This window comes from Giraffa tippelskirchi, chromosome X, assembly GCF_054371585.1.
Source record: "Giraffa tippelskirchi isolate mGirTip1 chromosome X, T2T-mGirTip1v1.2.pri, whole genome shotgun sequence".
Taxonomy (NCBI): domain Eukaryota; kingdom Metazoa; phylum Chordata; class Mammalia; order Artiodactyla; family Giraffidae; genus Giraffa; species Giraffa tippelskirchi.
Window position 1 is genome coordinate 16928000 of NC_137289.1, and position 22001 is coordinate 16950000.

General features: G+C 43.1%; 1 protein-coding gene, 1 long non-coding RNA gene and 1 other non-coding gene across 26 annotated transcripts in view; 2 read left to right on the plus strand and 1 right to left on the minus strand.

The window, feature by feature from the left end:
* The window catches only part of ARHGEF6 (Rac/Cdc42 guanine nucleotide exchange factor 6), a 112666-nt gene that overhangs the window by 2931 nt on the left and 87734 nt on the right, over positions 1-22001 (plus strand). For 11 of the 24 annotated variants that reach the window (XM_081564928.1, XM_081564929.1, XM_081564932.1 and 8 more), the window contains exon 1: positions 8749-8833. The exons of the other annotated variants lie outside the window; for them this stretch is intronic. The gene's annotated coding sequence lies outside the window, so the exon portion shown is untranslated. Of the gene's footprint in view, positions 1-8748; positions 8834-22001 lie in introns of those variants that run through there. 24 annotated transcript variants of the gene reach the window in all.
* On the plus strand, positions 10763-16574 carry LOC145536175 (uncharacterized). The gene is made up of 2 exons (XR_014075685.1): positions 10763-11248; positions 13554-16574. It is a non-coding gene; the product is annotated as an uncharacterized LOC145536175 (long non-coding RNA).
* TRNAY-GUA (transfer RNA tyrosine (anticodon GUA)) lies at positions 12772-12843 on the minus strand. Its single transcript has one exon. It is a non-coding gene; the product is annotated as a tRNA-Tyr (tRNA).

The following is a 22001-nucleotide window of genomic DNA, read 5'->3' on the forward strand; positions in this document are numbered from 1 at the left end:
CTCAGTTATCTCTTGCTAGTAGCTTTGTGACCTTGGGCATGTTACTTAACTATGGCTCTATGCCTCAGTCTCCATACCTGCAAAATGGGAAGAATAGCAGTACCTGTCTCATGGGATTGGTATAAGGTTTCAAAGAATTTGCATCCTTGGAAGAGTGCATGGCACACAGAAAGTTTTCTTCAAGTGTTAGTTAACTACTAGTAGTACAAGTACATTTTCCCCAGATAAACTTTGCTTCCTCCAGAATGTTGCTGAAAGTTAGCCATAGCATCAAGCTATGCTTGTTTCAGAATATTTTATTCCAGATTTCCTTATTGCCAAATTTTAGCTCCTTCCCTCTCTCTCTCTATCTTTCTGTGTGTGTGCCTGGGCACATGGTGTGTATAGCTTTTAAGGCAGGTGCAACCTACTCTATATCCCTTACGGAATGATGTCTACTAGGAACAGATGATGGCATTTTCTTTTCATTTGTTAAATAAAAACATGGTGAGGTTGCTGTCAGAAGGTATATTGAGCTTCTTTGTGGTTCTGAGAATACTAGGTGATACAGAAACACCAACTGGGTCTGGCATTGTTGGAGAATGAGTCATTTCACATAAGTGGATTTTTCTGATAACTAATGCTTACTCTGTTAAGCACACATACTTTAAATATTTTTGGGCACTTCAGACACAAATCTTTCTTTAAAAGTATAACATAATTTTAATTTCTTACATGAAGGTCAGAAAACATATTTTGACCTCTTTTTGATAATTCACGCTGCCCTGAACATCAGATGAACATTGTGAGGAGGCAATATCTGGCAGGATGGTTAAGCACATACCTTCTCCAGTTTGACAGACAGACATGGGTCAGAAGTTTGGCTCTGTGTGACTCTGGGAAAAGTTATTTGGCCTCTCTCTGCTTCAGTTTCCTCATCTGTATAATGGAGACATGAGTAATAGGTATTGCATTGGATTTGTTTATTTATTTTTAATATTTTGACCGTACTTTGCAGCATGTGGGATCTTAGTTCTCTGACCAGGGATCAAACCTTGCTGTGGAAGCAGGGAGTCTTAACCACTGGATGGCCAGGGAAGTCCCTGCATTGGATTCTTTTAAAGATCAAATGAAATAATGCATCTAAAGCACTTCATATGTCACTGCACATAAAGCATGCATAATAGCTGCTCACTCATACCATTATTACTGGGTAGCGTTGCACACAAAATTATGCCTGTAAGGGGTGCATAGAAGCCACACTGAGGCACTCCTAGAACCCTGAGGGAAGATTAATAAAATCAATACATGAGGAATGAGATTGAAAGCTGAGCTAGGGTGCACCCAGTAGCCAAAAATACTGACCATCCAGCCTCAATTTCCCAGGGTAGCTAGGAGATAGACCTAAACACAAATACTTGCAAATTTAAAAACATTATTTTAAAAATTGAAAGTATTTGACATACAATATGGTGTAAATTTAAGGTGTACGATGTGTTACCTTGACGCATTTATATTTTGTAATATCATTGCCATTGTAGTGATATTTATCACATCACCTAAGTACAATATTGTTGTCTGTGTTCCCTATAGTGGGCATTAGACCACTATGGTGTATTTAGTACTTGTTGTAGGTTGGTACGCTTAAACAATGTCAGTTTTCATCCCTCAGCCCCCACCCACTGGTAACAGCTATTTGATTCTTTTTTCTATGTTTGATTTTTTAAGATTCCATGTATAAGTGAGACCATACAGTATTTTTCTTTGACTTATCTCATTTAGCATAATGTGCTCAAAGTCCATCCCTGTTTTTGCAAATGGCAGAATATTCTCCTTTTGCATGGGTGAATAACAGTCCATTGTGTGTATATATCACATCTTTTCTTGAAATCCATTCGTCCATTGATGAACATTTAAATTGTTTCTGTATCTTGTCCCTTTAGATAGAGTATCTCTCAGACCTAAAGTACCTAGCACAGTGCCTAGCGTGAAGTGAAGTGAAGTGAAAGTTGCTCAGTCGTGTACTACTCTTTGTGACCCCATACAGTCCATGGAATTCTCCAGGCCAGAATACTGGAGTGGGTAGCCTTTCCCTTAGGGCATGCTTAATATTTTTTTTGTTGACACTATAAAACTGTTAATGTTTAAAAAGCAAAAAGAGCAGGGCTTGATTGTTGCCAAGGACACACTATTATTTATACAGAGAAAGAGTGCCAGCTTGAAATGGTCAGTTTGGAAATCTAGAAAAATGAAAGCAGAGATGCAGCAGTACATTGACAATTTGAATGTTGACTGTGGGGCACGGTGACCACATGAAAGAGCTGCTGCCTTCTGACCCTCTGAGTGGCCAGCTGGTCTCAGCAAGTGACCTCCATCTTTGTGTTCTCATGTGGCTCTAGTGTCCTAGGGATGCTAGAGGTTCAGGCCACTAGCAACTGATCAGGGAAGTCTGCTGAGACACCTGGGAGACAAGGTGTCTCTGAAATGCCTCCTAGACTTTGATAGTATTTTCTTAAAAATATTTCCCCCTTTTCTTTCTTTTTAACTTAATTGAAATTGTTATTATTATCATTGGCTGTGCTGTGTGGCTTGTGGGATGTTAGGTCCCCGACCAGGGATCAAACCTGAGCCCCCACCAGTGGAAGCGAGGAGTTCTAACCACTAGACCACCAGGGAAGTCCCTAAAAATTATTTTTTATTACATGAAAAATTCTTTAAATCCTATAGTGCTTTCTAATTTTCAAAAGTTTCACACATGTGATTTCATATAGTCCCATAATAACCCCTTTTATTCCCTTATCCTTATGTTGCCCCCTCCCTCCTTCCCTCTCCCCACAGGCAGTTTGTTTTCCATATCTGTGAGTCTGCCTTTTTTGTTTGTTTGTTTGTTTTAGTCACTAGTTTGTTGTAATTTTTAGATTCCACATATAAATGATATCATACAGTATTTGTCTTTCTCTGACTTGTTTCAGTTAGCATAATGCCATCCAAGTGTCCATCCATGTTGCTATAAATTGGAATTATTTAGTTCTTTTTTATGGCTGAGTAGTATTCCATTACACACACACACACACACACACACACACACACCCCACATTGTCTTTATCCATTCACCTGTTGATGGATACTTTATATGTATATATATATATATACCACATTGTCTTTATCCATTCATCTGTTGATAGACACTTAGGTTGCTTTTATACCTTGGAAATTGTAGATAATGCTGCTATGAACACTGAGGTACATGTATCTTTTGAATTGGTGTTTTTTTGTGTGTGTGTGATACATACTCAGGAGTGAAATTGCTGGATCATATGGTAGTTCTATTCTTAGTTTTTTGAGAAACCTCCATACTGTTTTCCACAGCGGTTGCACCAATTTACATTCCCACCAACAGTGTAGGAGGGTTCCTTTTTCTCCACACCCTCCCCAAATTTGTTATTTGTGTTCTTTTTCATGATAGCCATTCTGACAGGTGTGAAGTGATACCTCATTGTGGTTTTGATTTGCACTTCCTTGATGATTAGCAATGCTGAGCATCTTTTCATGTGCCTGTTGGCCATCTGCATTACCTCTTTGGAAAAATGTCTATTCCCGTTAGGTCTTATGCCCATTTTTTAAATTGGGTTATTTGTTTTTTTTGATGTTGAGTTGCATGAGCTATTTATATATGTTGGATATTAACCTCTTATTAGTCAGCATTTGCAAATATTTTCTCCCATTCAGTAGACTGTCTTTTCATTTTATCAATGGTTTCCTTTGCTGTACAAAAACTTTTAAGTTGTGGGTTCCATTTGTTTATTATTTTATTTCCTTTGCTTTAGGAGATGGATCAAAAAATATTGCTGTGATTTATGTCCAAGAATATTCTGCCTATGTTTTCCTCTAGAAGTTTTATAGTATCTGGTCTTTAATCCATTTGAGCTTATTTTTGTGTATAGTGTTAGAGAATGTTCTAATTTCATCCTTTCATATGTGCTGTCCACTTTTCCCAGCACCACTTATTAAAGAGACTGTCTTTTCTCCATTGTATATTTTTGCTTCCTTTGTCATAGATTAATTGACCATAAGTGAGTGGGTTTATTTCTGAGCTCTCTATTCTATTCTACTGACCAATGTATCTGCTTTTGTGCTAGTACCATACTGTTTTGATTGCTGTAGCTCTGTAGCATAGCCTGAAGTCAGAGAGTGTGATTCCTCCAGCTCTGTTCTTCTTTCTCAAGATTGTTTTGGCTATTTGGGGTCTTTTGTGTTTCCATACAAATTTTTAAATTATTTGTTCTAGTTCTGTGAAAAATGCCACGTTGGTATTTTTGATGGTTTGTTGTTGTTGTTCAGTCTCTAAGTCATGTCTGACTCTTTTTGACCCCATGGACTGCAGCACTCCAGGCTTCCCTGTCCTTCACTATCTCCCAGAATTTGCTCAGATTCCTGTCCATTGAGCCAGTGATGGTATATAACCAACCATCTCATCCTCTGCTGCCCTCTTCCCCTTTAGTTGTCAACCTTTCCCAGCATCAGGGTATTTTCTAATGAGTTGGCTCTTTGCATCAGGTGGCCAAAGTATTGGAGCTTCAGCTTCAGCATCAGTCCTTCCAACGAATATTCAGGGTTGATTTCCTTTAGGATTGACTGGTTTGATCTTGCACTCCAAGGGACTCTCAAGAGTCTTCTCCAGCACCACAATTCAAAGGCATCAATTTTTCAGTGCTCATCTTTCTTTATGGTCCAATTCTCACATCGATACTGAAAAAACCATAGCTTTGACTAGACAGACCTTTGTTGGCAAAGCATGTTTTTGCTTTTTAATATGCTATCTAGATTTGTCATAGCTTTCCTTCCAAGGAGCATCTTCTAATTTCATGGCTGCAGTCACCGTCCACAGCAATTTTGGAGTCCAAGAAGATAAAATCTGTCATTGGTTCCACTTTTTTCCCATCTATTTGCAATGAAGTGATGGGGCCAGATGCCATGATCTTGGTTTTTTGAATGTTGAGCTTTAAGCCAGCTTTTTCACTCTCTTCTTTCACTATCATCAAGAAGCTCTTTAGTTACTCTTCACTTTCTGCTATTAGAGTGGTATCATCTACATATCTGAGGTTGTTGATATTTCTCCCGGCAATCTTGATTCCAGCTTGTGCTTTATCCAGCCTGGCATTTCGCATGATATAGTCTGCATATAAGTTAAATAAACAGGGTGGCAATATACAGCATTGTCAAACCCCTTTCCCAATTTGGAACCAGTCCATTATTCCATGTAATGTTCTAACTGCTGCTTCTTGACCTGCATACAGATTTCTGAGGAGGCAGGTAAGGTGGTCTGGCAGTCCCTCTCTTAAAGAATTTTCCACAGTTTGTTGTGATCCACACAGTCAAAGACTTTAGCATAGTCAATGAAACAGAAGTACATGTTTTCCTGGAATTCCCTTGCTTTCTCTAGATTATTCTTTCCCCCACCGAATTGATAAATGTAGCTGAGTGGTAAGTTTTCAAATCAGAAAGCATGAGTCCTCCAACTTTGTTCTTCATTTTCAAAATAATTTTGGCTATTCTGGATCTCTTGTGTGTGCATATGGATCAGGATCAGCCTGTACATTTCTGCAAAAAGGCCAACTGGAATTTTTAATAAGGATTGTATTCAGTCTGTATATTGCTTTGGGGAATATTGCCATCTCAACAACATTAAGTCTTCTGATCCATAAACACAGGATGTCTTTCCATTGATTTAGGTCTTTAAAATTTCATTCAACAATGTTTTGTAATTTTCAGTGTACACGCCTTGTACCTCCTTGATTCAATTTATTCCAGAGTATTTTATTTCTTTTGATACTATTGCAAATGGAATTGTTTCCTTAATTTCACATTTGGGTTGTTCATTGCATAGCAATACAATTGATCTTTCACCATTAAGCATAATGGTAGTTGTGGGTTTTCATAGATGCTCTTTATCAGGTTAAAGGAGTTCCATTCGATTCCTAGTTTTTTGAGTGTTTTTAATCATGAAAGGGTGCCAGATTTTTTCAAATGCTTTTTTTTTTGCATCTGTTAAGATGACCATTGGTTTTCTCCTTTATTATACTGCAATGTTTATTACATTGATTAATTTTCATATGTTAAATCAATCTTGCATTCTTGGGATAAACGCCAGAGGGTCACGTTGTATATGCACATAGAGTTTTGTATACATCTGTGATTATTCTTGAAGCATCTTTCTTCATAGAAATGGAATTACTGTGTTAAAATTTGGTACTCTCAAATTCCCCTACAAACATGCCGTATGAAGTTCTAATCCTACCAATAGTGTAGAAAGTGCCTTCTTCCTCATGTGTCTGGTGGCCCTGGATATTATTTATCATTCATGTTGGCTAAAATGTTGGGTGCAAATGGTGTTTCATTTATTGCTGTAATATGAATTTCATGATTCCATGTGCATTTGGACATCTCCATGCCTTTATTGTTTATTTGTATTTCCATTTCTGTGACCCAAATGTATCTTTCTTCTTTATTTACAGAATGGAGAAGGCAGGCAGGACACTCAGGCCTCAACAGAAAATCTTCCAGAACATATGGAAAAATCCTCATGTCTAGGTAGAGTGTCACTAACGTGACCAGTAAGTCCCTTGACATCACTATCCTAGCAATGGTCTTTGTTCTGCCTTTGAACTTGCTGGCAGTCAGGGACAGATACAGTTCTTGTGATCATTTGGGACTGGCCTGGGTGGTACCTCTCTGACTGCGTGGTCCTAGCTAAGCCCCAGGAAGGACTGGTCTGTCCCAGCTCTAGTCCTCTGGTTTTTCTTTCAGCCAGGCTTCCCCCAGCCTCATCCCCAGTAGGCACTTCTTCTTTTTCACCTGCCACTTTTATGACCAACCCATTGCCAGGGATACTCTACCATCTCCTATTCTGCTCCTGGGCCAACCCTACTTTGTAGAAAGCTGTTTTGTTTATGAAGGATTTCATTGAAGGTATATGAAGCTCAGTTAGGGCTTCTTTCACTCTCTTTCTCCCTCCTTCTCTCTCTCTCTCACCAGCTGGTATCAGTATGGCTTTTTCTTTGCCCCCACCCGCTCACTGCCTCCTGTCTCCCTGAGTCACTCCATCTGCCTTGTCACTGGAACAGCATGGGTGCCCTCCCCAAAGTGGGGCCTGTAGGATGGACGATTTGCCGTTTCCCAGGGACTGCTCGACAGGGAAGCAGTTCTGGAAGGAAGGCAGCTCTACTAATGATCGTGAGTCAAGGGCTAAATCTCCCATAATCGATCTGGGCTCTAGGAGAGCAAAGCCTCCCTGAAGCAGTGAGGCAGAAGGCCAGGCAGCTAAGCAGTAGCTGCAGTGGGTATCAGGCCCTGAAACGGCGACGTTCTCTCCGAGAAGTCGGAGTCCCCTTCTCTCGGCCTCGGTTGACTCATCGGTAAAAATGAAGAGACTGGAGTAAGGATTGGTGATGTCTCACTGTTGGACACTGTTTTTAACTGGCCCGTTTCTATCAGTTTCCGCTGGGGAAAGCTTTGTCTATTTAGCCGCTCAATTTGAGCTAGTTAGAAGACTAAAGAGGATTTTGGTAAGTTTTTGGTCCCCCCCTCCCTTTATGTCGAGCCAGTCTGACACTCCTACTGGAATTTCCGTGAGTTACATCAAATGACACCCATGACTCTGGCCATCCTAATCTACCGATTCCATTGCTTTTCGGTAAAAACTGTACTTCAAGTAAGGTCGGAAATATTTGCCTTCTCTCACGAACCTTTTCATTCTCCCTCGAAGAGACTATTTGGTGTGGGGCCTGTTATCCAAGAAGTCCGGGAAGGGCATCCAGGACAGTTCGGGGAAGGGAGGGGTGCGGAGGGCCGCTGGAGAGCGCTTCCTCTCTGGGGTGGCTCAGCGGCTCACCACAGGGTTTGGGGGCTCCAAGCCGCGGCCGGGGCTGGAGGAGGAAGCGGGCCACCAGGCAGGGCTGCTCAGTGAGGCCGGGGTTCCCGCCCGAGGCTCTAGCAGAGGCCCGCAGCAGGCCAGGCGGCGGCAGCCCCGGGCTCGGGGTTGAACCCGGCGGCAGCAGCATGCGCAGTGTGGCCGCCGCCGCCGCTGCTCCGTGGCTTCTGCTGCCGCCACGGCTACCGGGCGGCGGCGGCCGCTGCTCTGCCCTGCGCCGCTGTCACTTCCAGTTCCTACTTCGGCGATCCAGGTCCGGGTCACTGCTTCCCCGCCGCTGGCCCGGTCCCTCCAGGCCGCTCTCCCTCCCGGGCTCTGGCTCCCGGCTGGAGGGGGCCGGCGAGGTACTGAGAGCCGGGTGCGGAGCGGCCGCAAAGGCGGGTTCCCAGGGCAGCCGCTGCCCGCCCGTCGCCGCCCCACGCGCCCTCGACCGGCTCGCCGCCCGCGCACCCAGCAGGGTGCGTCTCCCGCACCCCGCTTTCGGCCCCGCGCTCCCCGCCGCTCTGGAAACAAGAACTTGAGGGCCAGCATCTGGCTTCCGTTTAGGTTAAAAAAAGGGGGGCATTAAAAAACAAACAAACAAACAAACACACAAAAAAACCCTGGTCTGGAGAGGTTGCGGGCGCTGCTCAGAGTTTGGAGACGGGCGCCCCCTCCTCGTCCGCGTCCAGGAGCAAAGTTGCAGTCGCCCCTCCCCGCTCCTGCGAGCCGAGCCCAGCTCTCCAGTTTCGCCCTGGTGGCGGCCGCGCTCAGGGCAGGGTCCCAGCTCCGGCCGAGTGGAACCGTTCCCGCAGCCTTGGCACCGGCTCGGCCGCCCGCTCGCCGGCCCCGTGACTCGGGAGGGCGAGCGGCTTCCCGGAGGCGGCGGCGGCGCGGATAGAGCGAGCGAGAAACTGGAGGACCAGCGGGCAGCCGCCAAGCCAGGTGACCTGCCCGGGCGAAGGGTCAGGGGAAGGGGAGCGCGCGAGGGCCTGGGGTGGGGCCTAAGGACCCTCGTGGGCGAGGAGCCGCCCTTCCTCCCCGGGCCGTGGCCGCGGGGTCCGTCCTCCGCCAGGGCCTCGCGGGGCTCCGAGCTCCTGGGTGCCGGGAGCGGGGGCGGGGGCCGAGGGCGCAGAGCGGGGACGCGTCAAACTTAGGGGCGAGTTGTCCGGCTCTGGCCGGGAGGTTTGCATCAGACCCGATTCCTTCTTTTCCCTGAAACCAGGGCAGGAGTCAACAGTACTGTTTTTCTTTTATACTAATTGACATTCCCCCTCCCCCCAATCCCCGGCATCTGTACATTTGGGGATATTTTCGGTGTTGAGTACACAGGTCTGTCGCAGGAATGGTTTGTGGATGGGGAAAGTCCTGTATCTACAAGGTGTTCCAACGTGCCTGTGGTTAATTTCGAGTTTTCATTTTCCAGTCATTTAGGAACCCAACAGGTATTTGAGCGATTTCGTTTCTCAGCTCTAGAGTGGAGAGCCCTTAAGTTTATCTCCGTCTCTTCGAAAATCTTATAGTTTTATTTTTGGTTTGTTACTGTTTTTGTATACAGGGGTGACTTACATGATTTTTTTTTTGTCTTTCCTTAATGTGTAGTGGGAGAAAAAATAGAGTCCTAAGGGAAAATATTTTTCTATGCAACTATGTACCTTTTGTCAAGAAAAGCTTCACATAAACCAGAAACCATTATAGGAGAGGAGACAATTTTAAAAGCAGGATTCTGAGGTCCAGACTGCTTTTCTAACTTGTATTTGCATGGGAACCCCACGATTTGTCCTTGAACTTCCTATCTTAATTTTGACATTGACCATGGTAAGAAGAGCTCCGATGACATCATTTGCTCCAGCCACAGTTCTGGTGTTCCCTGACTGAGAGCGCCTGTCTCCAAAACGTAAAGCCTGGGCCTGCCCTTGTAGTTCATCTGAGGCATTTCCAAGGATTTCTCTTAAGCAAAGTATTATGCTACATGCCAGGCAGTGCTGCAGTCTCTTCTTACATAAGCGAGTTTCAGGCTGGTGGAGTCTCTGGGTGTGCTTGGATCAATTAATATCAGAGAGTTCTCAGTCTTGGGGAGGGAGGGTGGTGGTTGGTGACTGGAGTTTGGAATAAAGTAAATTTCCAGCCTAGAAATCTCATCTTGCCTTTCTTTGCTGCTTCAGGTATTGGAAAGCATTCTATTTATCTTATCTAAAACTCACTGTGCCCTTGTAAAGGATGTAGGAGAGATGGTGTTGCTTTCATTGGCCAGAGAAACAGAAAAGTTTAGTGAACCAAAGTCACACAGCCGACGGGTGGTGTCATCCAAACTCTGACCTGAATCTTCTGCTCTCAGCCTGTGATTCTGCTTTGTTTTTAGGACAACATGACATTTGATACAAAAGTGTCTCATTTGGTACATATTGTGGATGGTATGTCTTCTAAGCTACTATTTCTTTCTGTTCTTTTTTGCCAGCTCACAGGACTGGTGCTGTTACTAGGGATGAGGTCAGGGACAAAGCTTTCCACAGAAGGGTCTGTGGTTGGTATTGACCTATGGTCTGCCTCCTCTCCAATCATCTTTGGAGGTAGCAGGTGTTGAACAGAGTGAGCCCCCAGGGCCCAGAAATGTCTGACATTCATCTGATGTCACTAGCCCAAGTATAATATTACTTCAGTCTTTACAAAGAAACTCATTCAGGGGGAGAAACCGGAGAGTGTGAGTTTTGTTCGTCTGCAGTGATCTGCTCATCACTGGGCTGAGACTTGGGAACGTAGACTTGAAGGAGGGAGAGGAGTTGAGTACTTACTGTTTCTCAAGCACCTACTGTATTCTAGGTTGCGTACTAGGTACTCTAAGTATATTATTTCATTTCATCCTCACAACAATCCTGGGAGGGAGAGGTTATTGTGCCCATTATACACTGGTGGAAACTGAGGTTTGGGGATGATCCAGACAAATGCCACACACTGCCAGTGCAAAACAGAGCCAGAATGTAATCACTGATGTTCCTTACTTCAAAACTTGTTCCCTTTGCCACATGCCAGGCTGTTAACCCAAAGGAGCTATTGAGAATATGGGAACACCTAGCCTTGGTTTTCACACATAGCTGTACATCAGAGCCACTTGGGGTGTTTTTTTAAAAAAATACAAATATTGGGGTCTACCCACACTGGGCTTTTGGGTTAATTGGTCTGCAGTGAGATCCAGGCCTTCCTCACTATTTCTTCTTTTTTTGAGTGTTTAAGTAAACTTTATATTGACGTACAGCATGAATTCAGGAAACTGCACAAGTCCTGAGTAAAAAGTTTGATGGATCCTTACAAACTGAACGTATCTGGAACTGGTGGTTCAGTGGTTAAAAATCCACTTGCCAAGTGCAGAGGACACAGGTTCGATCCCTGGTCCGAGAATATTCCACACGCCGCAGGGCAACTAAGCCCATGTGCCACAGCTACTGAGCCCAGGCGCCCTAGAGTCTGTGCTTTGTTGTTCTTTCTTTTTTATTGCTAGTGGTATTCCATTGTGTAGATGTCCTCTATTTTCTTTATCCATTCACCTGTTGATGGACATCTGGGTTGTTTCCAGTTTGCAGTTGCTATGAACAATGCTACTATGAATATCCCTGTGTGTGTGTCTTCTGGTACACATTTCTGCTGGGTTTATACATAGGAATGGAACTGCTGGGTCATAGGGTATGTGTATGTTTGGCCTGAGTAAGTGCTGCCCCCAAATTTTCTGAAGTGGCCAAGTCTTGTTATTATTTGGTTTTGAAAGCTCCCCAAGTGATTCTAATGAGTAGCCAGAGACGAGAACTTTTCCCTGGCTTATCTAGAGTTCAGCCGTCCAGCAACCCCTAGAGTCTGCCACCAAGCTGAGAACCTCATTATCCTTGGATCGTCTAGAAAATCTCTGCTGAACTGGGCAGCTAGCATCCATTTTCCCACAATCCTTTGTGCGCAGCTACCTTTTTGCTGCCTGCCCATTCTCAGCATGATAATCTGTGATCACATTTCTCTCTCTACTAGTCTTGGTTATTCTCAAAGGCAGGAACTAGAGGTTGATCATCCTTACAATGCCAGCAGTCATGACAGAATGTGGCACATAGCAGGTGCTCAGTAAATGTTTATTAAATGAATGATTGCTAGAATGACTGAGTGGTCAGGCAAGGTCTGGGCTGCAAAAGAGATGCCTGCTCTTTGTCCTTGGAAATGTGCACTTCATTCCTAGGAGTCTGCCTTAAGCCCTCACTCAGAACCTAATTGCTTTTATTTATCAAAGCCTATTGGAATTATGGGTAATCTGGTTGCTCATCCCCAAGCTTATTAGAAATAGCAAATTAGATTAGATGAGATAAGGTATGTGGAAGCACTTTGTAAACTGGAAAACAGCATCTAAATGGAAAGTTGTGATAAAGGGAGAAGAGAGGTTGCTCCAGATTAGCCTTGCTGGTGATGGTAAAAGTCTATATCTATGTGAAACATGGAAGCAATGAAATTAGCAGGAGACAAAAACTATAAAAAAGCAGACTGCCAAACATAACCATCCGGGCCTTTTTGGTGTGGGGTCAGGTAACCCAGCACATGCTGTGTGGTCTAGTGGCCAGAATTTCTAACTTTCTCTGCCTTGGTCTGGGTCTGATTCCTGCTCAGGGAACCTTTGTTCTTGGGAAGTCCTGTAGTAGTGCAATGGCTGAGAGCTTGAGTTTTGGACTTGAACTGACCTGAGGTAGCCATTTGTGAGGTATATGATAATTTCCTTCATGGTGAAAAGTGTTAGTCGCTCAATTGTGTCCGACTCTTTGTGACCCCATGGACTGTAGCCCGCCAGGCTCCTCTGTCCATGGGATTCTCCAGGCAAGAATACTGGAGTGGGTTGACATGCCCTTCTCCAGGGGATCTTCCCAACCTGGGGATTGAACCCAGGTCTCCTGCATTACAGGCAGATTCTTTACCAACTGAGTCACCAGGGAAGCCCTTTCTTCATGGTAGTGTTAGGTAATATTAGGTATATATTACTTTCTTATTATTAGATATGTGCTACCTCTTAGCATTAAATGAGAGAAGTAAAGCACTTAGCACTAGTGCCTGGCACTGAGTAAACTCTCAGTACCATCTAATTAGTTCCTAATTTAGCTGTATTTTAGTTTTTTGGCTGCACTGGGTCTTCATTGCAGCATGGGCCATGTAGGATCTTAGTTCCCTGTCTAGGGATTGAACCCACATCCCCTGCATTGGAAGGTGGATTCTTAACCACTGAACCATCAAAGAAGTCCCTGGAATTTTAATATATCTTAGTAGACTAGTGTCCACAAATGATCACATTGTATTATCCAAAAAAGGTTCACTTTTTCTCTTGTTGACGGGTTAGGCAAACTCCAAAGAAAAGGATCGTGCTTTATAGAAAGATTTGCTTTTGAAATTTTAACACTAAAAAAACCCTGGGACTTCCCTGGTGGTCCAGAGGTTAAGAATCCGCCTTACAAGGCAGGGGACATGGGTTTAATCCCTGGTCCGGGAAGATCCCATATACCGCAGAGCAACTAAGTCCGCAGGCCTCAACAACTGGAGCCTGTGCTCTACAAGGGTAGCCACTGCAATGAGAGGCCCCCAGTCGCTGCAACTAGAGAGTAGCCCCCAATTGCCACAACTAGAGAAAGCCTGCACAGCAATGAAGACCCAGTGCAGCAAAAAATAAATAATAAAATAAAAGCCCTTGGAGACAGAAAAAGGTAAACTGTGGCCTCTGGGGAATGATGGCTTCACCTGGGGTTCTGAGGTTTTACACTAGTTCCATTGAGAATTTAGATGAGGATGAAACGTAAACCAGGAAAAAGAAAATCCAGCCATCTTGTTTCACAGTTCTATGCTTTATTTGGCAGAGATCGCTTGTCTTTGGAAAAACGTGGTTAGAAAATAAAGTTGAAGGTTAAAATCCCCACATATTTTCTAATACTTAATATCTTTCTTCCAAAGACAAAACAAAGTTGAACGTTTCTGGGAATTTTCAATGAAGAGTGGTAGTGGGCTTGACCTCTGTTCTCCTGGTGAGCAGCAGAACTCCATCCTGCCAACATTATTAACCTCTTTCACTCACTAATTGAAGTGGGATTTTTTTTCTTTTTCTGAACTTAAAATTCTTAGTGTCTTGCATCATAGAAAATAATTAGACTTTAGATTAGAGGGTGTTGAAATGTGTTGAAAATTATTTGTAGGTCATATTTACTGTGTTTACATATTTTATTTGGAAGATAGCATAAAGACAGTTCAAATTTTGGTGATGTTATAGCCCAGTGATAGCCATGGGACAGAAACTGGAAGCTGTAACTCTAATTTCTGATAATATATGTGTAATCTTAAGAGTTTCATGAACTGGTTGTAAAAGTGCCTGTTCAGTCTCCAGCCTAATGTCTTGCTGTTTTTTAGTGCTTAGCGTGGCTGATTTTTAAGTTCTGAGAAGAAATTTGTATATGGTTTTCTTTATAACAACTCAGGACGGGAAATATGTTTGGGGATCCAGTTCTAAAGAGGAACTGGAGAAGACAAAGCGACTGAATTCTTCTGAGATTATGAATTATTCAGTTGTTAACCACAGTAACTTCTTTAGCTACCATTTTGTGTGCTAATAATAGAAACGGTTTGGACGGATTCCTCTTGGAATTGAAAAATCAGGAAAGCTTTTCACTCTTTTCTAGTCTATGCATAAACTAGGAGAATGTTTAAAAGGATATTTTCAGTTTCTCATGTTTACCTGGATAAAATAGTAGGTGTGTCTTTTAAAACAAAGGTATTGATACTCGTTTTATAATTACTGTAGCTTGAAATTTAAAAATCCACCCAGAGCAGTTTGCTTCTTGTTTTAGTTGAATTAAACAATTCAACAAATGGTTTTTTGTTTTTGGTGATGACTGACAAAAGCTTTCCCCTTTGCTCCCAGGAAATAAGTAATAAACTTGTTGAATTGGGCACAGTTGAGGGGGAAAAATAAAAATCAATTGCCTCTATACAAAAAACAAAAACAAACAGAAACCCCCATGGTATGTAATACTTAAAAAGGAAACATATAGTTTCTGAATTGAATTGAATGTGTGCTGATAATACCAAAAGGAATGCATTTTGTTGGAATTGAATCTAACTCAACTCTAATTTGGTTTTAATGTTGATTCGAATCCAGGCTGTTTCTGGGGGCAACAGAGCACAATACAGGCCTTTATTAAGACCACACAATCTTGGCCAGTTCTTCTCTGCTCCAGCCCCATTCTAATTTGGTCGTATGCTATCATTGAGGCAACCCCCGAGGATCGAGGATCGGTCTGAGAGGTGAGGACGTTGCCAACACAGCATAAGGTAGGCAGAGCCATTGGTGATGACACTGGGGTTAGCACCAAAGGGAAGTACAAGGTCTTGCCGATTGCTTAGGGCCTTTGCTTACCTCCGTTTTTAGAGGAGGTGTATGTCCACTCAGCCCAGAAGGCTGATCCTTATCTGCATTTCAACACTGACCTTGCCACTTCCTCTGCTGTCATCTGGAAGAAAGACTTACAACACCAGACATCCGTCTAATCAGCTCCCAGCTTTGTCAGACCCTGGCAAACTGGACTCTACCACACAGAGGGTTGTGTGGCTTCAGATGACATCTAGTCACGTGTCATTTTTATTTGACTTCTTGGCAGAAGATTTACCTTCCTAATTAAGTTCTGCTTAGAGAAATAGAGTAAAATTCCAGCTTTATACTTTCTTAGGGACTTGAATATTATTACAGAGATCAGACATGTCAACTGAGGGATTGAATAGGGCAACGGGGAAGAGAAGGAATTAAATTAAGGTGAGATAAGGTGCAGCGGTTTGCAAAGCAGAGAGTGAAAGAGTTATAAGGACTTGCTTGTCTCACCCTAGACAAAACATGCAGGTTTCCCTACCCTTTGGAAGCGCGGGCATTACTTTAAGAGGCATCTTTAAGGGGTCAAGCTGTGAACAGCTTTTATGAAGAGCTGGCCCTGTGAAGCCGTTCCTTAACACTGAGGAACATTCTGTCTTGTGTTAATAACTTGTCTGTTCTTCATGGCTAGGTTTCCAGCAAACTGGGGCTACTTACCAATGATTTCTGAGAAATGTATGCAAACCAAGAGAATTCGGTATTTTACTAACCAAAGAAATTTAGCCACTTCTTTGGAGAAATGTGTGTTGTGATCATGTAAATCAGCATTTTTACTGTGAAGTAACCCGCTTGCATTCTTTGAAGCTATGCTGATATTTGGGAATGGATTGGGGGAAATCTTGATTGGGGATTAAAAAATCACCTTCAAGGAAAGAGAACAGAATGAAAAATAATGTTTGACAGTTGGTGTATACTTGTAGAGACTTTTTTATTTGATAGATTTTATATAGCATCTGTTTTATTTCTTATCTTAAATTTATGTATTAGTGCCTGACATATACCAGCTGTTCAGTAAATATTTGTTGAATGGGTAATGAGTGGGTGAATTGTTAAGAATTAATTTTAGATAGCTTGAATATCTAACAGCCTATATGTAGATTATCAAGAGCTGACTTTATTTATTGAAGTGACTCTTTAGTGGATGAAAATAAGGCTTACAGGAAAACTGGGTCTCTCCTAGTCAGTATTACTCAGTTTCTTTATACCAAGCTGGAGCACCTGTTTCATGTTTTTAAAAGTTAAAAAAAAAGAAAAGAAAAAGAAAAATATGAGAGATTAGGTCACACAGTGTCATATGGAAGACCTTCTCTGCCTTTCCCATCCTCAGGTCACTTCTTATTCCTTGTGTTACCCAAACTCTGTCAATTTCACCGCAATTTCAGGTGTGAGATTTGCACATCCAGGACTCTAACTTTGATTCTCCAAAGTGGTCCCAGGCAGTAACTGCACTTCCTTTGGGTGAGGTAAATGATTTATCAACATTCTTTTCTTCTCTCAGTCATATTCTTCAAAAACAAACATCTGTCTTCCCATGTGATGGAAAATATATGAGCCCTGATTTAACAAGTTCTATGAGAAAAAAAAAATGACCTCTCCCTTCTTTCCTTCTGGAGAAGGCAGGCCCAAAGGACAGTTGTTTCTGGTGGAAGAAATAGCCACTTAAATTTTAGGTTGAAAGGAAAGAGGAATAGTCAGCAAATGTTTCTGGATCATCTATGTGGCAAGTGCTGAGCATTGTGGAAAAAGGCAGCATGTGTACGGGAAATAGTCATGGAGTTGCGCAGTGGATGTCTGGCTAGGTAACCATGCTGCCAGAGTCTAGAGCATAATACAGAGTGGAAACAGAAGGTACTAAGGTAGAGTGTTGGAGGAAGACCCTATGGAGGAGAGTGATGGAGGATGGGCCCTGAAGACCCGCTACAATTCAGATGATTGAGGGAACTTGTACATAAAGAGAAGGGCACATAGCACAGAGCGGCACAGTGAAGGAAGCAAAGGATTCTGGGGCATACACAGAGGTGATGGTAAGAAATGACTCACTTGCTAGTGGTGAGACCAGCTTGAGCAGCACTTTGAATGCTGGCTTGAAGAGTGTGGACTTGATCTTGTAGGCAGTCATAGGCTAGGTGACCTTAGGCTGAGAGACGTGACTTTTAACAGAAAACACTGTTCATGCTGGCTTGGATGTCTGAGCTCTTGAATGCCCACCTTCCTGTGTTTGGATGGTTTCCTAGGCACAGATCTTGTTTGGGGTCAGATGGAGGAAAATTAATTAACTTATTCAGTAATTGGTTGATTGATATCTGTTAGGCATCGATGGGCATCTCTGAAAAGGGCATAATTTTGAAAAAGTGACTCACATAAAGAAGTAAGCAAAGTATGCCAAAAGTCTTTGCCAAATGAATTGTTGAAGGTGATCTCAAAAGAAAGAAAGTGGGAGAAACTTTGGCACAACATCCTTCCCACCCGGATTAGCTGGTGTGAGAGGGACTTCAGGCGTGTGATTTGTAGTCTTGCCAATTGCCTGTCACCGCTTCTTCCTTCTCGTGAGTTACTTTGCCGTATTTTATCATGTCCCACTGTGCCCTGCTGGGACTTGGACTCTGTTTTAAAGCAAGGGATGAACAGGTTAATGTGGCTCGTAGTGGCTGTCTTTTAAGCTGTTTTACAATAGACTGTTCAAACAAAAAGCTAACCCAGCCAAACAGTAACATCTCACAGTTCTTTCCAGCATCCCTTCTCTATAGTGCCCACATCATGGGGCTTTGGGAGGAGATTTGTACCACCTGAGACAAGCCAGAAATTGCACGGGCACATGAATCACTGAAATCCATCACCGTGGAGTTTGAAGCATCTTTAGTCACCTCACAGTCACTGGGCTTCAGTTTGGGGACAAGCACAGGTGTGTGTTATTTTAGACAACAGATGTTTCCTGAAAAGTCATATGGAAATAGATTCTTTCTCTTTGCTAATCATGTTTCTTTTTGCCTTTACTTGTGATCTTGACAATGCCTTTTCCTCAATTATGATTAATCACCAATTGGTGAAAGCTTCTAAACTGTAATTCATCAAACAGTTATTGAACACCTACTATGTGATACTCTTCTAGACACTGAAGATCCAGAGATGAAAAAATTTTTTAATACTGTTGCAGTATAGTTGATTTACAGTGTTGTGTTAATTTCTGCTGTACAGCAAAGTGATTCAGTTATACATTTTTTATATTCTTTTCCTTTATGTTTTGTCCTGGGATATCAAATATACTTTACTGTGCTATACAGTAGGACCTGGTTTTTTATCCATTCTATAAGTAATAGTTTGCATCTGCTAATCCCAAACTCCCAGTCCATCCCTCTTCCACACCCAGATATGAAAATGTTTTTAAAAAATGGCTTCATGGGGCTTATTTCAGTTTCTCTGATAGTCCACCCTACCAATCCACCAATGAATGGTGATTTATTGAGTGTCTCATATGTATTGAATGCTGGACCAGGGCTGGGGGACACTGCGCTGCAAAGAGTTGGCTTTCCAATGGGAAAGCCAGGGCTAATCTTAAACCCTGCAGAATAAGTAGAGAGTATTACAGTGAAGTTGATTGAGAGCTTATGTGTGTGCCATCTATGCAGACGGCAAGAATAAAGAGAGGCATGAGGGTGGAGGACTTTAAGGAAGGCAGTGGATGCAACTGCCGGAGGGGGGACTCCTGTGTTCATTGCCCACCTCCCTCCCTCAGCTTTGTGCTCGTAAAGGCTGTATATTGTCACCCTGCTTATTTAACTTATATGCAGAGTACATCATTCGAAATGCCGGACTGGATGAAGCACAAGCTGGAATCAAGATTGCAGGGAGAAATATCAATAACCTTAGATATGCAGATGACAGCACCCTTGTGGCAGAAAGTGAAGAGGAAATAAAGAGCCTCTTGATGAAGGCGAAAGAAGAGAGTGAAAAAGCTGGCTTAAAACTCTGTATTCAAAAACTAAGATCATGGCATCTGGTCCCATCACTTCATGGCAAATAGACGGGGAAACAACGGAAACAGTGACAGGCTTTCTTGGGCTCCAAAATCACTGCAGATGGTGACCGCAGCCATGAAATTAAAAGACCCTTACTCCTTGTAAGAAAGCTATGACCAACCTAGACAGCACATTAAAAAGCAGAGACATTACTTTGCCGACAAATGTCTGTCTAGTCAAAGCTACTGTTTTTCCAGTAGTCATGTACGGATGTGAGAGTTGGACCATAAAGAAGGCTGAGCGCCAAAGAACTGATACTTTCAAACTGTGGTGTTGGAGAAGACTCCTGAGAATCCCTTGGACTGCAAGAAGATCCAACCAGTCAATTCTAAAGGAAATCAGTCCTGAATATTCATTGGAAGGACTGATGCTGAAGCTGAAACTCCAATATTTTGGCCACCTGATGCGAAGAACTGACTCATTTGAAAAGACCCTGTTGCTGGGAAAGATTGAAGGTGGGAGGAGAAGGGGATGACAGAGTACCTGGTTGTTTATCCATTCTATAAGTAATCGTTTGCATCTGCTAATCCCAAACTCTCAATCTATCCCTCCTCGATGCCCAGACATGAAGATGTTTTTAAAAACTGGCTTCATGGGACTTATTTAAGTTTCTCTGATAGTCCACCTTACTAGTTCACCAGTGAGTGACGATTTATTGATATAAGCTTGGTGTGCTGCAGTCCATGGGGTTGCAAAGAGTTGGATGCAACTGAACGACTGAGCAACAACATGTAACACTAGTCTCTCCTGTGCATGGAATTTGTCACAAAGCAGTTGCTTCTACTAGGTTTTCAGGCTCTGACCCTAAATCATGGAAAGCAGGGGCTTCGGGAACCCTGTCTTCACAGGAGAGTCCCCTCCTTCACTGCCTGGACAATTAAACCAGCAGGAGCTGTCGGCTCTTAGACTTTCCGAGCCTCTTCTTGTGGTCTTTATACCTATGGCCAGATGCATCATGGGGAGTTCTAAAAGAAATAGTACCTGGAATGTCTAGGGTATTTTTTATCTTTTTAATTCATCCTTTACATGAAAGGACGAGGAAGAAGTACAAAGGATGAGGATGTTGATTTGGGACCCCATGTTCAAGCATTCTTCAGCATAAAAATGGATTTTCCAAAAGTTTGTTTTTAAGTTATTGTAAGGAACACATAACACATTTTCCCATAGAAATATGGCGCTACATGGTGACTGTTTTCTGGCTGGCCCACAGCGGCTTGTTTAATAACTGTGACTGAATTACAGATGTCACAGAGACTAAGTGGCGGGGATGCTGCTGTATCTCTGGGAAAATATGTTCCTTGTTCCAATTTGCAAGACTAAGAAATAAGTCGCCTTCTCTGAAGGGGTGGGGACTTGGGGCTCAGGGAGGACACCCCCAGCTCTGGTGCACAGATGCTCCAGCAGCTGGGGCATCCCGTGTCTGTCCGCCTCACCCCTCAAAACTGGCAGCTTGTGTGACTCTTGTGACAGGGGCACAGGAGGAAGGTGGGGGGCAGGAGGTGGGCCACAGCGGCCATCTGGCTGGGCAGCAGCTGGTTCTAGGTCTCTGGCTTCCCTCCTTGGCTTGGCAAGTGCTATTGACAAGAGAGATTTCGTCTTTTCCTTTCCTTCATGTCTACTCTCTTTTTGGTGAGATTATCCAAAGCCAGTTGTCTTCTCTCTTTCTCTTTTTAATCTTGGCACTGTTTCCCCCAGGATGCCCATATCATTCCTCATTCCTTTGCCTCTTTCCTGAACACTTGCTACTCAACTGAAGATAAATTTCTGTTGTGGAGAAAGTGGTTTTTGCTGTAGACATGTGCTAACAAGGAAGCATGGAGATCATAAGGTTGGATGCGTTGATGTCAGCAATGCTGAGGAAGCCATCTGGAAGTGGATTTGGGGATTTTGAGATGAGGCGTGAGCAGTAACAATTACACTCAGACCTTTGCTCGTTTTGCAGGAGCTCTATGGAGCTGGACTTCCTGGCTCTGGATATCATGAGGCCCGAGTCATCAAGAAGCCCATATTAGTTATCTAAAGTAACTCTGTATAAAGCCATAGAAACAAAAGGACATAGATGGTCAAAGCCATCCCCAGTCGCAACGTGAGTCCCACGAGGCACTGGCAGCAAGATAGAGCCAGAATTTATAAATAAGCCATTTAAAAATGACATTTTGAAAAAAAAATCGGCTGTAAACAGGTAATAATTATGTTAGGCTGCGATACCCCAGACTCCCTTTGTTCTGATTCTGTATTATCCAACAAGTTTCTGATTGTAATTTGGCTTACCATGTAGATTTCTCTGTTGGGAGAGAGTGATCTAGACCGTAAAATGGAAGGATCCAATCGTCTTAATGGTTCATTTTAAAAAAATGAGTAAATTGGCTTTTCACTTTATGTATTAGCCTTTTGTGAATGTGGTTGATGTGAGTTTATTTTCAACAGCCTTGAGAGTTGAAGACCAGATTCTGGACCTTGGGGACCCAGCCAAGATGCTGCCTTTGGGAGCCCCTGTTCAGAGGATGAATCAGCAGGCTTTTTACTGCGCTCCTTTGGTCAAAGACATCTCTCACTAACCAGATGGGAAACAGAGACACAAAGAAAGTAGTGTTGCTTTCCTTGAGTCCTCACAACTGCCTCGTGGTGACAAATCTGGGATTAGAGTCAAGGTTTCCGGACCCCCACATCGGTGCTC